Consider the following 14,738-nt stretch of genomic DNA (forward strand, 5'->3'; position numbering starts at 1 on the left):
ATAAATGTTTGACTAAGTTTCTTATTGAGAAAGGTTTTGAAATTGGGAAAATTGATTCAACTCTTTTCACTAAAAGGGTTAGTGGAGAATTATTTGTATGCCAAATTTATGTTGATGATATCATATTTGGTTCTACTAACCCCTATTTTAGTGAAAAGTTTGGAAGGTTGACGTCGGAGAAGTTTGAGATGTCTATGATGTGTGAACTCAAATTTTTCCTTAGTTTGAAAATCAATCCAACTAAGGAATGTACCTTTGTCTCACAAACAAAGTATACCAAGGATCTATTCAAGAAGTTCAACATGCAAGAAGACAAAGGTATGAAAACACTCATGCCTACTAGTGGACATCTTGTCTTGACTAAGCATGGCAACCCGGTTGACCAAAAGGTTTACCGATCCTTGATTGGTTCCCTATTATATCTTTGTGCCTCTCGTCCTGACATTATGCTAAGTGTGTGCATGTCTGCACGATATCAAGCTGCTCCAAAAGGATATCATCTTAAGGCCGTGAAAAGGATAGTGAGATATTTGATTCATACACCAAATTTTGGCATTTGGTACCCTAAGAGGTAATATTTTTATCTTGTTGGCTATTCCGACTCGGACTATGCCGGTGACAAGGTTGATAGCAAATCCACTTTGGGTACATGCCAATTTCTTGGTAGATCTCTTGTTTCTTGATCCTCCAAGAAACAAAACTGGGTATCATTATCCACCGCCGAAGCAGAATACATTGTTGCGGGGTCATTTTGTGCTCAATTACTTTGGATGACCCAAACTCTAAAAGATTATGGAATACAAGTGAGACATGTTTCATTGCTATGTGACAATGAGAGTGCTATTAAGATTGCACGCAATCCCATGCAACGTAAGTGTCTAAGAAGTTTGCCCTAAAGGCATCCTCAAGAGCTTCAACCCCCGATGGAGTGAGGAGGCAGGCTATTGAGCCAATTCCTCACCGTACCCTTTAACTCGAGGGGCAAATATTTGATAGCATGGAGGTCATCTCCATTCGCCATGTGTATATGGAGAAGAAAATCTTCAATCCATACCGCTGGGTCAGTCGTGCCATCATATGATTCTATGTTAATGGGTTTAAACCCATCCGGGGACTGGTGTTCCATCACCCTATATGTAAAACAGACCTAGTGGGCCGGACCTCGGAACCGAGCGGTTTCGTGCTGGACATCGGAAGATAGCCACGTGTAAGCTTGATCTCGAGCTCGGCCATTCCTGTCCAACCAGTCATCATAGTCGTCAAGTCCAGTTGGCGTGCGTCCTCTTGATCCATAGATGGATCGAGGTGGCACCCGGTTTACCTCTATCTGGCGTCGAGCATCATGAGGCTCCAAGTAATCATCAGGATCCTTGCCATGACGGCGTGGCGCTGTTTGAGTATGGCAATTTTCTTACACGGGCTTGTCGCACCCTCTACAGGGTCGATCAAGATGATCTATCCACCGCGTGTTAAGGGAACGTCATTGGTTAATCCTTCATCAAACTCGGGCAACAGACATTTGCGCGGGTAAGATTTGGGTGCACTAAGGTGTTGTTCTTCGAGATATTGCTCGGCGGAGAATATTTCGACCCACTTGCCGTTCAGGGCGTCTTCGTCCGCCTGCAGCCGCCGCTGCTTCCATTTCATACTTCGGCCGGTGGCCACGAGATGCTGCCGAAAGCGTTCATGCGCGATGGGGTCCTCGGGGACTATATAGTCCTTGGTACCAAGGCTCTCATCCAACTCGGATTCAGGTAAGTAGTTATCATCCGCACATTCGAAAAGGTTGCTGGGGTCTATGTCCTCGGGGATTCCTTCGGGGTTGGCATGGTGCTCTGGGGAGGCTTGAAAATCCTCTCCGAGATCGCCAGCCCTGTCGGCTGCTGCGCCACAGACATTGGTGGAAGCGTTGTTCCCGCTGGTGTTCCCTTTCACTACAAAAGACACATCCGTGACATTTTGGGCCGAACGAATTTTTTTATGTCATACTTATGTCACTTCTATGCCGATAATTGTGACAAAACCCGGTATCATCATAGATGTGGTGGGCTCCTACTTCTATGAAAAAAATCATGACAGAAAATGGGTTCGTCCTGGGCGGGCCGGAGACACAGCTGCTTGACATTCTTTGGGCCATCCATGACGGAAAAAACCATGGTAGAAGCGAGGGCGAGGAAAATATTGGGGTGTTGCCGGTTACGGTGGGTGGTCGGGGCCGAGCGATGCACGTTTATCTCGTACAGCACGCGCGTGGGTGCGATGCGTTGGGCTCTAACTGAACCCAAGCGATTGCACTGCAGGCTACATGTTACTGAACCCGAGCGATCGATCGATGGCTGTTAACTGAATCCGATCGAGCGATTCCTTCGCTACTGCTGCTAACTGAAGTCGATCGATGCTGCCTCTGGATGAACAGTGGGCGTTGCTGGGGAGGTTTGGATGAACAGTTCCTGGTGGGGTGGATTAACAGGACCCTGTGGTGTTGCCTCTGGATGAACAGGACCCCGATCGATCGAGCCGGTTGGGGCTGGATGAACAGGACCCCGTGGAGGGCTGGATGAATAGGATCACCCCGTGGAGGGTAGGATGAACAGTAGACGGTGGAGGGCTGGATGAACAGTAGCCCGTGGAGGGGTGGTTGAACAGGAGCCCGTGGAGAGGGTTGGTTGAACAGTAGCCGGTGGAGTAGCGCGCGGTGGAGGCTGGATGAACAGGAGCCCGTGGATGAACGGTCGCAGGTGGAGGCTGGAGGAGGTCGATGGTGGATGAACAGTAGCCCGTGGAGGTTGGAGGGGGTCGACGGTGGAGATGAACAGTATCCCATGGAGTCCTGTTTTGCGGTACGCCACACCCCTCCCGATGAACAGGACCCCCGTTTCGACCATAGCGCTCCAACACAAGTCCTTTTCCTCCATTTTGCGGTACGCCACACCCCTCCCGATCAACATGACCCCCGTTTCGACCGTAGGAGGTCCATTTCCTCCGTTTTGCGGTACACCAGACCCCTCCCAATGAACAGGATCCCGTTTCGAACGTGCCGGTCGAAAACAAGGCCGTTTCCTCCGTTCTGCGGTACGCCAGGCCTCGTTTCCATTGGTTGTTCCGTCCAAGCCCTCCCGATGAACACGACGACGCATTCCGTTCCGACCCAGCCGGTTGGCTCCCCATGAACACGACGATGACGCCGTTTCTCCATTTCGACCCAGCCATGTACATGAGCCCTGGCTGTACGTATGCGCGAGTAGGCGTTCGAGACCCTGCCCGTATGTACGTACATGGCCGTATTTTCTTTCTTGCACACTGGCCGCTGTACGTACGTGTACATGCTATGTGCGCGCCTCTACATCGACCAGTATGTACGTACACGTTCATGACCAGAATGACAACACTACGTACGCTTCGACCAGGTGGGTCTCGACTATCAGGCACTTCCTTGCGTGCGAAGATGTAGCTGGTGGGTCCCAGCAGTCAGGGGGCGAATCATTATTTTTGCCTAGACGCACTTCCTTGCGTGTGAAGATGTAGCTGGTGGGTCCCGGCAGTCAGGGGAAAACATTTTTTTCATGAAACACGGTGGCCCATCCGGTGGGTCCCCGCTGTCAGGTGCAGGAATAATTATTTTGCGCGTAATAAGTAGGCACTTCCTTGCTACGGCCGTGGACCCAGCTGTCAGCCTCTCCACGTACAATCCACGTCCGATGGAAGCCATTCCTTGACCACATTGACCATGCTACGCCGAGAGCACCAGGGCGGTGGACGACGGCGAGGCCTAGGAAGGGGACGACGCGGAGCCGGGGAAGACGCGGTAGTGGATGCCCACGCGTAGAGGAGTATGAGGGTTCACTGGTTCGCTGCGGTGTGAGGCTGTCGTTGCCACAGAATAACAGGGGGTGTGGGTGAGTAGAGGGATGGCCTGGCCAGCGGTGGGAGTAGTAGGGGCGGTGAGGCCTCCGCCGCATCGCAGCCAGCCACGGGAGGCAGGAGCACGAGGCATGACCGGCGCTGGTTTGGGCGGCTGGAGTAAGAAGACCAGAGGTTGAAGAAGCACTACGTCCATTGGATGGACATCGTACGTTCGCTGGAGCTAGAATCGTGCATATTGACTAAGTTGACAAAGCCACCGTCCCTGTCAACTTAGTAGGCCCACAAGTCAGCCTGCCACTATACTGGGTCCGAGCTAGCAGGGGGAGTATTCATTTTTTTGTGCGTAATAACGAGGCACTTCCTTGCGTGCGAAGATATAGCTGGTGGGTCCAAGCTGTCAGCGGCAGTAACATTTTTTCACGAAATACAGAGGCCCTTTCGGTGGGTCCCAGATGTTAGGTGGAGGAATCATTATTTTGCGTGTAATAAGGAGGCATTTCCTTCTGTGCGGCCGTGGACCCAGCTGTCAGCCTCTCCACGTACAGTCCACTTCAGATGCATGTCGGTCATTGACCACGTTGACTAGGCCGCGCCGAGAGCACCAGGGCGGTGGACGATGGTGAGGCCTAGGAAGGGAACGACACGGAGGTAGGGAAGACTCGGCGATTGTTTCCCACGCGGAGGGGAGTACGACTGTATGAGGGTTTACTGGTTCATCTGCCGTCGCCGGAGAATAACAGCAGGTGTGGGTGAGTAGAGGGATGGCTAGGCCAGCAATGGGAGTATGGTGGGGCGGTAGGCCTGCACGGCAGCACAGCCGGCCGCGGGAAGGAGGGAGCAGGCAGTCCCGCCGGCGCTTGTTCGAGCGGCTGGAGCAGGAAGAGCAGAGATTGAAGAAGCACGACGGTCGTTGGATGGAAATCCAACAGTCACTGCTTGTGCGTCAACCTTTTTTTAGGAAAGCCTCAAATCTGTGGAAAACAGCATACAACCCATCTGCCATTATTTCTAATAATTTACATCCCATTTGTTAATTCTTAACGTTTTTTTGGAGCCCATATTCTTTTTGTTAGCATTACAGCCCATATTGTGGCCACGGTTAAAAAATTATACGAAATTTTGCATATTTCGATGCGGTCCAAACTGTTTTTAATCCCGAAATTTCAAGTCACATTCAAACTGATTTTAAAAATAAATGTATATCAATATAAAATCCAACAAATTGTCCACACATAAAAATCAATGCAATTTAAAATCTTGAAATGAAAAAAAGAAATTTGAAACTAATTGCTGGTTTGATGTGTTTTAAAAATGTACAGCCCATTTCTCATTATTGATAGGCCATTTTCTCGGCCAGCCGAATGAAGCTCTCCTCGTCTTGAAAGATTTGCAGCCCAACAGGCCTGACAAAGCGACTTACTTGGCAAATCACAAGAAAACTGGGTTGTGGCCGTGGACCAAGCTACGGCGGTCGACCTAGCTGTCAGCCTCTCCATGTACAGTACTTTTCCGATAGAAGTCGGTCGTTGACCACATTGACCACGCCGCGCCGAGAGCACCAAGGCGATGGATGACGGCGAGGCCTAGGAAGGGAATGACACGGAGCCGGGGAAGGCGTGACAGTGGATGCCCACGCGGAGAGGAGTACGAGGGTTCACTGGTTCGGCTGCGGCGCGAGGCTATCGTCGCCACAGAATAACATGGGGTGTGGGTGAGTAGAGGGATGCCCTGTCCAGCGGTGGGATTAGTAGGGGCGGTGAGGCCTCCATGGCATCACAGCCAGCGACAGGAGGCAGGAGCACGTGGCATGACCGGCGCTGCTTTGGGCAGCTGGAGCAAGAAGACCAGAGGTTGAAGAAGCACTATGGCCGTTGGATGGACATCGTACGGTCACTGGAGCTAGAATCGTTCATATTGACTAAGTTGACAAAGCCCTCCATCCCCGTCAACTTAGTAGGCCCACAAGTTAGCCACCCACTATGGTGGGTCCGACTTGTCAGCGGGGCGAATGTTTTTTTGCGAAAAACAGAAGCCCTTCCCACGTATAGTCCACGTAGTACAGTGCGTAATAAGGAGGAACTTTCCTTGCGTGCGGCCGTGGACCTCGTGTGTCCTAGCCGTCAGGCTCTCCACATACAGTCCTCTTCCGATGACTCTCGTATGTTGACCACTCCGCGCTGAGCACACTAAGGTGGTGGACGACGGCGAGGCCCCAGACTGGAACGACCTAGAGATGGGGAAGACGAGGCAGTGGAGTCGCATATGGAGAGGAGTGGGAAACTCGACTAGATCGGGTGTGGGGTGGGCCTACACTCGGCAGAGAATAACAGGAGGTGCAGAGTGGAGGGATGGCCTGGCCGTCGGCAGGGTAGCGTTTTGCTGAGGAGCGCAAAACAACGCCGCTCAACGCTGGAGGCTGGAGCAGGTGGTCCCGGCAGCGCTAGGGGAAGAAGACGAGAGATTGAAGAAGAATGCCGGTCGTTGGATGTAAATCCAATGCCTTCTTAGGCTTCGACCTACTGGCCCACATGTCAGCGAGTCCATTTGTTTTTTAAGTCCATTTAGTGGGCTGGGTGAAATAATGATGTAGCATCTATGCAGCCTGTTTATATATATGGTAGAATTTAAAGCCCATTTGCATTTTTCTCGAAATCCGCGGACTTGCTGGGCTGGGTGAAAATATCATGTTGGGCTAGACGAAGAAATGTTATAAAAACATAAACACATGATTGCACGTCTATTACTGCATTGGTCAATAAAATCTTTGCAAGCTTATGTACGCAATCACTAGGAGTTAACTTGCCAAGTTATATATAAACAATTATTATTATTATTTTGTAAGAACTTTAGACTTACGAAATAAAATATCATTTAAATTTGATGTGTTAATAGTACGTGGGGTATTATTATTTTTTTAGGCTAGACGTGGGACAGTTGAGTTGGTTCTAGGGAAAAGTACTAGGGGAAAACTCAGTTTACATTGAAAAAGAAAGTGGGAGAAAATTCAGATATAGGATTAATGAAAACGGAAAATAAAGGAAGTGGGAAGGTCTATAAAATGGTTGGACGAACTACGGGTTTAACGGAAACTTATGTTGTTTCTTATATATATATATATATGTGTGTGTGTGTGTGTGTAATAAAATAAGATATAAATATAGGTTCAGTTTTGCATTCTTATAGAAAACAGGTTCAGTTTTGCATTCTTATAGAAAAATAGAACTGAGCTGTGCGTCGTCTTGAAAAACAAACATAACTTGGGCTGCTGATGTTATAGACAAGCTAGGTTGGGAGGCCCAGAGGCCGCTTGATACCTGCTGGATCCAAAAAATGTTGAAACATGTCGTGGGTAGCCCATGTTAAACAACAAAACCTAGGCCATGGACCTGGTGGGCCCGGCACTGTCAGCCTCTCGACGAATAGTTGTCTCCCGATTCCTCTTGTTTTGCTGACCATGTTGGGAACGACAGACGGCGGCGGCGCGGCTAGAGCACTAAGGCGGAGGACGACGTCGAGACCTCGGACTGAACGAACCAGAGCGGGCGAAGACACAGGCGGAGGGGACTACGAGGGTTGACTTGTTCAGGTGCAGGGTGGGACGGTGGAGCTGCTGCCGTCAGACAATGTGTGGTAGTAGAGGGATGTCTTGGCCAACGCCATAGGCTATGATGGCCAGCCGCTGTATAGGAAGAGGACGAAAGATTGAACAAAATAAGGAAATACAAATGGATAGGTGGTTGGTCCCATATGTCTGTGTACGAGACCTACTGGGTCCACCTGAGGAGGGGAATATGTTGGGAGGAAGGAGATTCAAAGAACGGCAGCCGAGTGAACTAGTTTTTTTAACGGACAAGTGAACTAGTTACATACATAAGCAAATAGCCACTAAAAAGCAAACAGGTTAATGGGTTCTTAAAAGAAATATTTCGGACAAAACAGATAATTACGACACATATGCTAATGCATGAAACACTCAGATGATAAAGGTGCTTATAAACAGATAAAGTAAAACATCTAGACCTTCCTGGCACGCTTGATCATGACGCTGCGGCTGTCTGTGTACTCGTTGGTTACGGGAAGCAGACACGCCCTCATGTCCAAGATCTGCCTGTACATGTCGTAGCATGCGTATGCGTCCTTGGCCGCGTAGGTTATGTAGGCTAGATTCAGAGGTACCTCCCACGTGTTCAGGTCCTTGGTATCATTGTCTTCTTTCATGTTGGCGTACCAGGGGTCGATGATGGTCTCGGTGAGGTCAACCACTGAGTCCTTCTCCTGCCCATTGTTGATGATCTTGTATTGCTTTTGGATGTCGACAAGCTTGTTGCACCAGATGGCCGAATCGTCGCGGTCTTCCTTCTCTCCACCGTAGCGAAGGTGCAGTCGGCGCTGCCGATGAAACGGGCGAATGCTCCAGAACCTCTGATGGCCCTACAGAAGTGGTAGATGAGAACCTCGTCCCGCACACATACCTGGGCGACGGCGATCCACTGGTCCCTGTTAGGAGATGAATGGATGGGCACAAGGTCTAGTCCTGCAACCTTGTGCTTTCTCGTCCTGTAGGTACTGCTTGAACTCAGCGAGGCAAAGCTTCACCGAGTCCGGATCGTTGGTGTACATCACATTCAACTTGGTGCAGCCACAAGACTGAACGGCGAACTCAAAGGGGAACTCCTTGCTGAAGTCCATATCCAGCAGGCTCACCCCTCGGATCGCCATTGGAGTCTCTTCAAGTGAACGAGTGTGTAGGTGGCGGCAGCAGTTTGTTTTTCAGCTCTTGGGGAACTGGATTCAATAGTAAACTGAGTGTGTACAGACGACAACAGTTACTACCCCTCCCTCGTTTGCTGCACGCCCGGCAGAAGATGCACCCTCGGCGCATTCAAATGCCTCCATTAAGAAACCTACTCCGGCCACATGTCGGTTCACGAGCGGGTCTGTATTGGTACTGTAATAACAGGAGTTAGTGGTCACTTTGCTTAAATTTAATTAGCTTTAATAGAAATTTATACTTAAAACAAGCAATGCACTGGTTCGTTCTATCAGTGCCACAGGATCAACATGCAGAACAATTAGAATTATTATTCTCAGGACGCACACGATCGGCACATTTGTCACACTTTCACAAAGATAATACTACCAAGTTTGAACTGTTTGTTATGGTTGTTGTCCTCTGCATCATCATGTCGTGTTTCTCAGCTTGCAAGATTCAGAACCAACAAATAAGATCCAAATAATAAGTACAAAAAAGATGCCTACACATCTCATTGATTCCCAGCTTGCAAGATTCAGAACCAACAAATAAGATCCAAATAATAAGTACAACAAAGATGCCTACACATCTCATTGATTCCCAGCTTGCAAGATTCAGAACCAAAAAATAAGATTCAAATAATAAGTACAACAAAGATGCCTACACATCTCACTGATTCCCAGCTTGCAAGATTCAGAATCAACCCATTAGAGCCTTTTGATAAAGTGGATATCGAGATTAAATCCATCTTGGCTAGCCATGTCATACAATCGAAGAACTTGCCGAATGCTCTTGACCGTCACAACATCTGTAGTTGAGTATTCCTGTTTGCACAGCACAAACAAGAAGAGCATGATTTCACTTTAATAGTGGCCTCCTTGAACTCAACTAGCAAGAAGTACTTGCTCTCGTGACCTGGCAGGTTCTTCTTTAGTAGTTGCACTAAAATTGAGGAACAATAAGGTTGGCTGTCTAGCTCATGTAAGGTGCAACTACAATTTTCTTATCCTTTTGTGCAGTTCCACTAAAATAAAGTGCCATTGTGGTGACAGTGATGGCTCATCTTGCAAAGGCTAATAAAATGTTGCACAAGATTACCAGCAGAACTTGACGGAGATTTTGGAAACTCCAATCACCATTTTGTGCAGTTCCACCAAAATTGAGAGATGTTGCCCACGTGACATTTTAGTTGAACTGCACAAGACACTCATTCCAAAAAAAGTGTTTTGTGCAGTTCACCAAAAGGTCACAATAGCAACAAGGTGAAATGGATATCCCTATCTGCACAAAAAGATAGAAAGTAAACAGTTGCTGGTCAATAATAATATACGAAACATATATGAAATGAAAAGAAGCATCTTAATTATGTTCATGGAAATCACGCAAGGACAATAGAAATTTTAAAACGCTAGCAATGCTTTATGTTACCAGAAGCATTACGATCAACAATGAGATTCCTCAAATATGGGATTACTTTAATGGTGGCATTGCTTGTTTACCAGATACAGTAAATCAACAGCAGCTAAAGAGTTGGTTTAAGGGCATGGGACCGTGGGGACACCAGGACACTCAGCAGTGTAAAGGAGCAACTTACTTATCATACTGGGGAAAATAGCAGGAGTGCCATTTGTAACACAGTTTAATTGCATCTTATCACTAGAGGCATTAGATTAACAATAACACTAGTTAGACATGTCCCTAAGGTAACAGTGTGATCGCTTCATTTTACATGTGCCCTTACATTAACAATAGCAAAAGGTTGGTATAAGGACATGCGACAGTGGACGCATCAGCACAATGTACCTACAAGGAGGCATAAAGTGGTGATGCCGAGTTTGTTCATGCTATGTGAGGGCAGCAAATCTAATCCTGGAGACCTTTTATTATGTGAGGGCAGCAAACCTAATCCTGGAGACGTTGTACTATGTGAGGGCAGAAAATCTCATCCTGGAGACCTTTTACTATGTGAGGGTAGCAAATCTAATCCTGGAGACCTTTTACTATGTGAGGGCAGCAAATCTAATCCTGAGACCTTTTACTATGTGAGGGCAGAAAATCTAATCCTGGAGACCTTTTACTATGTGAGGGTAACAAATCTAATCCTGGACATACTCTGTTGACTTGTCCACCAGCCGCCACTTTCTATCCTTTTTTCAACCAATAATAGACATGTTCCTTATCCAGTTTGTACTGCGTTTTCCCATTATTTCCCTTTTCAACCAAGAGACCGGTTGGGTATCTGGTCCCTACTACTTTCACCATATTATTTCCTCTTTGAATCAAGTCCTAGATTCATGCTACAACTTTCCCCCCTTTCTTCGTTGTTTGAACAAAGCCCTAGATTCGAATGCATGAAGTAGCTTTACCTCTAATAATACTAAAACTTTAGGTGGCTTTGGAAGAGCTGATGGGAGTAGAAAAAGATGCACATGCAGACACGTGGGGATCTGGGGTAGTAGAGCAAGGCCGCTTTCGAAGAACTTATACCTGAGGGTCATCGGGATGTCGACGGCGGTAGGTCGGATCTGCGGACAATACGGCAGGGAGGAAGAAGGGTCGGAGGACCTCCCGAGCCGGCGCTGTATCAGAGAGAACGGCACGGGCAGAGGATGGGGCCCCTCTGGCAGATGTGGGTTTCCTCCCTCGCCGGCGATGACCGCGTGAACAATGCACCTAGTCCTCTACACACACCAGCCGAAGGGATCTGGCCGGATCGGTGACCAGCGGTGAGTAGAGAGAAAATGTCGCTACCGTTGTCTTGTTTATATCTGGAGAGGATGAGAGAATGAAGAGAGCAACCCTAGTAAAGCAAGCGCTCAGGCCCCTGCATACATATATAGTGGAGTGATTATATTTTTCTCTCCATAACAAGCATTTCAATTTGTGTATGTGGCATTAAAGAAAAGAAACTCTCTATTTAAGGTGACTACCTGTACGACTCCTACTTACTACTACTAGTAGTAGTATTGTTCACTTGTGCTCCCCGGCCCTCCATTCATTGAACAACCCCACGGGTGAATAAACATACAATACTACTCTCTCTGTTCCTAAATATAAGTCTTTGTAGAGATTATACTATGGACCACATACGGATGTATATAGATGCATTTTAGAGTCTAGAGTCACTCACTTTGCTCCGTATGTAGTCCATAGTGAAATCTCTACAAATACTTATATTTAGGAACGGAGGGAGTAGTATTTATATAGAACGAACAAGCTCGAACTATTTTCGTGTAGTTAAAAGCTGAGGGTGGGGCTTTTCCCGGGCAGTACGCGCGACAGTTTTCGCGTAGGCGGTTTGACAGAGAGGCGAGGAGGGTGAGGGAGTAGCGGATTCAACTTACTTACTGCTGGAAAGGTCGTGATGTGCGATTTGACGGCGCGTTACTGTTTGGATCCATGTGTTAGAGTTAGTTTGGGTTAGTTTGAACTCAACTAACCCAAAAATATCGAAACAGGAGGATTAGTTTGGGTTACTGTTTGGATCCATGTGTTAGAGTTAGTTTGGGCTAGTTTGAACTCAACTAACCCCCAAAAAATCTAACCCACCCAAGAGGTGCTTATTTGGGTTAGTTCTTCTCAGGGAACTAAAAAACACATTTTTCTCTCGCTCTCCCCGCAGCAGATCCCTCCCCACTTCCTCGAAGCTTCTTGTCCTCTCCCTCCCTCCCTCTCGCACCGCCCATGAAGGCACCTCGCCGTATCCGCGCTCCATCTAACCCTGTCATCCAAACACCTCTTTCGCTAGCGTGACTTCAGGGTTAGTTCAGGATTAGAATCTAACTCTAACCTTTAACTGAGTTAGAGTATCCAAACAGGGCCAGGCGGTACGACCGGGGTAATGCCCCCTTCCATTATGCACTCTAATCTGGTGCATGACATGTATTACATCGACCCGGATGTTGCTGGCTGTCCCACATGTCGGCGAAGTAGTACGTAGTAGTAATAAGAAGCAAATAATCATGCGGTATAAGTCTTTCTAGAGATTCCAACAAGTGACTAGACTACACCGCGTGCAGTATATCAAATCTCAAACCTCAAATCTCCCTTCCGGTTTATTGGGCTCAAATCTCAAATCGCATCAACCAAGGCATTTTTCGATTGGAGGAATGTATCTTGTACTTTACAAAACTACCCTAATTAAACTCATGCATTAATTATGTAGTTCTCTCATTTTCCTCTCCGCCTTGGTTGCGGTGCACAATATTGACCACTCCTATATGACTAGCCGCTCTATCTACATGCAGGACATCAAAGCATCCGGGCCGCGTGCCATCCACCAAATCACAGCGAGGTGCTACAGTCGAAACTCACCGGTCACCCCGGTGTGGCCATCATGACCCGTCATATCACAAAACCCACACCTTTACCAGCAGTGGTAAAGTGGCCTCGAAGTTGGACTGGATGAAGCAACCATCATTTCACTGGAACGCTCGTTGAAGCCCTGTCTCCCCTTTCTTGAAGAAAACCTCACTCCAGGCTACTCACTTCTGCCATTTTTCTTCTGTACCGACGAAGGAAAGGTGGGCGAATCAGTGATGCTGCTATACTTTCATTCCAAGAATCTTCTTTTTGCGAAGCACCGACTGATTCTCACAGCCTATTCTTTTCCCGTTTTCATTGCGATTGTGGTTTCCTTTCGATTGCTTTTTGTTTGTCAGTTCATTGATGGATCCTGGAGCACTAGGCAAAGAGTTGCCGACGGACAACCCACTGGAGACAGCTATCTCCAGGAAGCGAGCACCGACCAACGAGTTGACCATGTTGGCGGGCCAACCCATGGAGACAAAGAACTCCAAGAAACAAGCACTGGCCAAAGAGTTGATGATGTTGGTGGACGAACTCCTCAAAGAAAGTTGAAAGAACAGCAGGGGCCCCACCGTGCCTACCCCAGAAACTCTGATGGCCACCTATGCGAGGCTCAAGGCCGAGTTTGAGGAGATAGTCACCGTTGAGAAGCAGTGTTCCCCTGGCAAGGTGATGGCCCCATCGAGGACGAGGAGATGGCCCCCGGAGGGATGGGATCCCCCGGTGAGCTGCACAAGGTAAAAAATAATGGCTTATTACCAAAAGTTGTGGTTTTTGATTATTTGCAATGTGCTTGCTAATATGTTAGGGTTGTGCAGGTGCCGGTGGACGTCCTTGATGATTCCGATGTCGCGGCCCGTCCTGTGGACAACGCCCCAGAGATCGTTTTCGATGTCGCAGTCCGTCCTGTTGGCATCACCCCGGAGATCTATTTCGATGCCGCTGTCCATCCTATGGACATCGCCCCAAAGATTGATTCCGATGTCGCGGTTAGTCCTATGGACATCACCCCAGAGATCGATTCCCATGTTGCTGTCTGTGCTATGGTCATTGCCCGAGAGATCGATGACAAGAAATAGTTGGTCGCGCTAATCCTTCAGGGTAGTTTGCATTGCCCTGTGTTTAATTACCAGAAGGATGCGTGTTATCAAACCATCTTAGGGCTAGTGCACTGTATTGTGTGGGCGGTACTTGCTACTTTTGTTTGATAGTGAATCATGCGAACCCTCTCCGAGTTATGGAAACAGATGTATCCTCACCAGCTTTTGATGTAATATATGGCATGCTTAGATGTAAGTTTGAATTGTTTATCATATCAGCAGGGCTTATTTGATGATTCTTAGTGTTAGTAGGCTAGCTACTGTGCGAGCTATAGTACTTGCAAAACACTCACCGAAGAGAAATGTTGGGGCTGATGAGCTCGTGGTACGCTTATACTGATCCGTTGTCAATCGGCCAATAGCCCAAGCTCCTAAAATTGTAGGCTTAGCGATCAATCAGACAATAGTCGACACAGATACATTCAAGCCTCATTTGGTTCATAGGGTAGGAAAATCGTAGCAAAAGTACAGAGGCGTACAACACAAAATCATAGCAGTACAGAGACGTCCCTCCGTTCCAAAATAGATGAGTCAACTTTGTACTACTAACTTTGAAATGGAGGGAGTACAAATCCTAGGCGGGCTAGTTTGGCCTAGTGGGTTTTAGTGATATGACGTGGTACAATGCCGTCCAGTCTTTGCGTGTGGTAGCAGTATTGCGGGTAGAGTAAGTTTTCACGAAGAAGCGGAATTCAACGAAGTCATGATGGTTC

The sequence above is a fragment of the Triticum urartu genome, chromosome 3, assembly GCF_003073215.2.
Source record: "Triticum urartu cultivar G1812 chromosome 3, Tu2.1, whole genome shotgun sequence".
In the NCBI taxonomy this organism is placed as follows: Eukaryota; Viridiplantae; Streptophyta; class Magnoliopsida; order Poales; family Poaceae; genus Triticum; species Triticum urartu.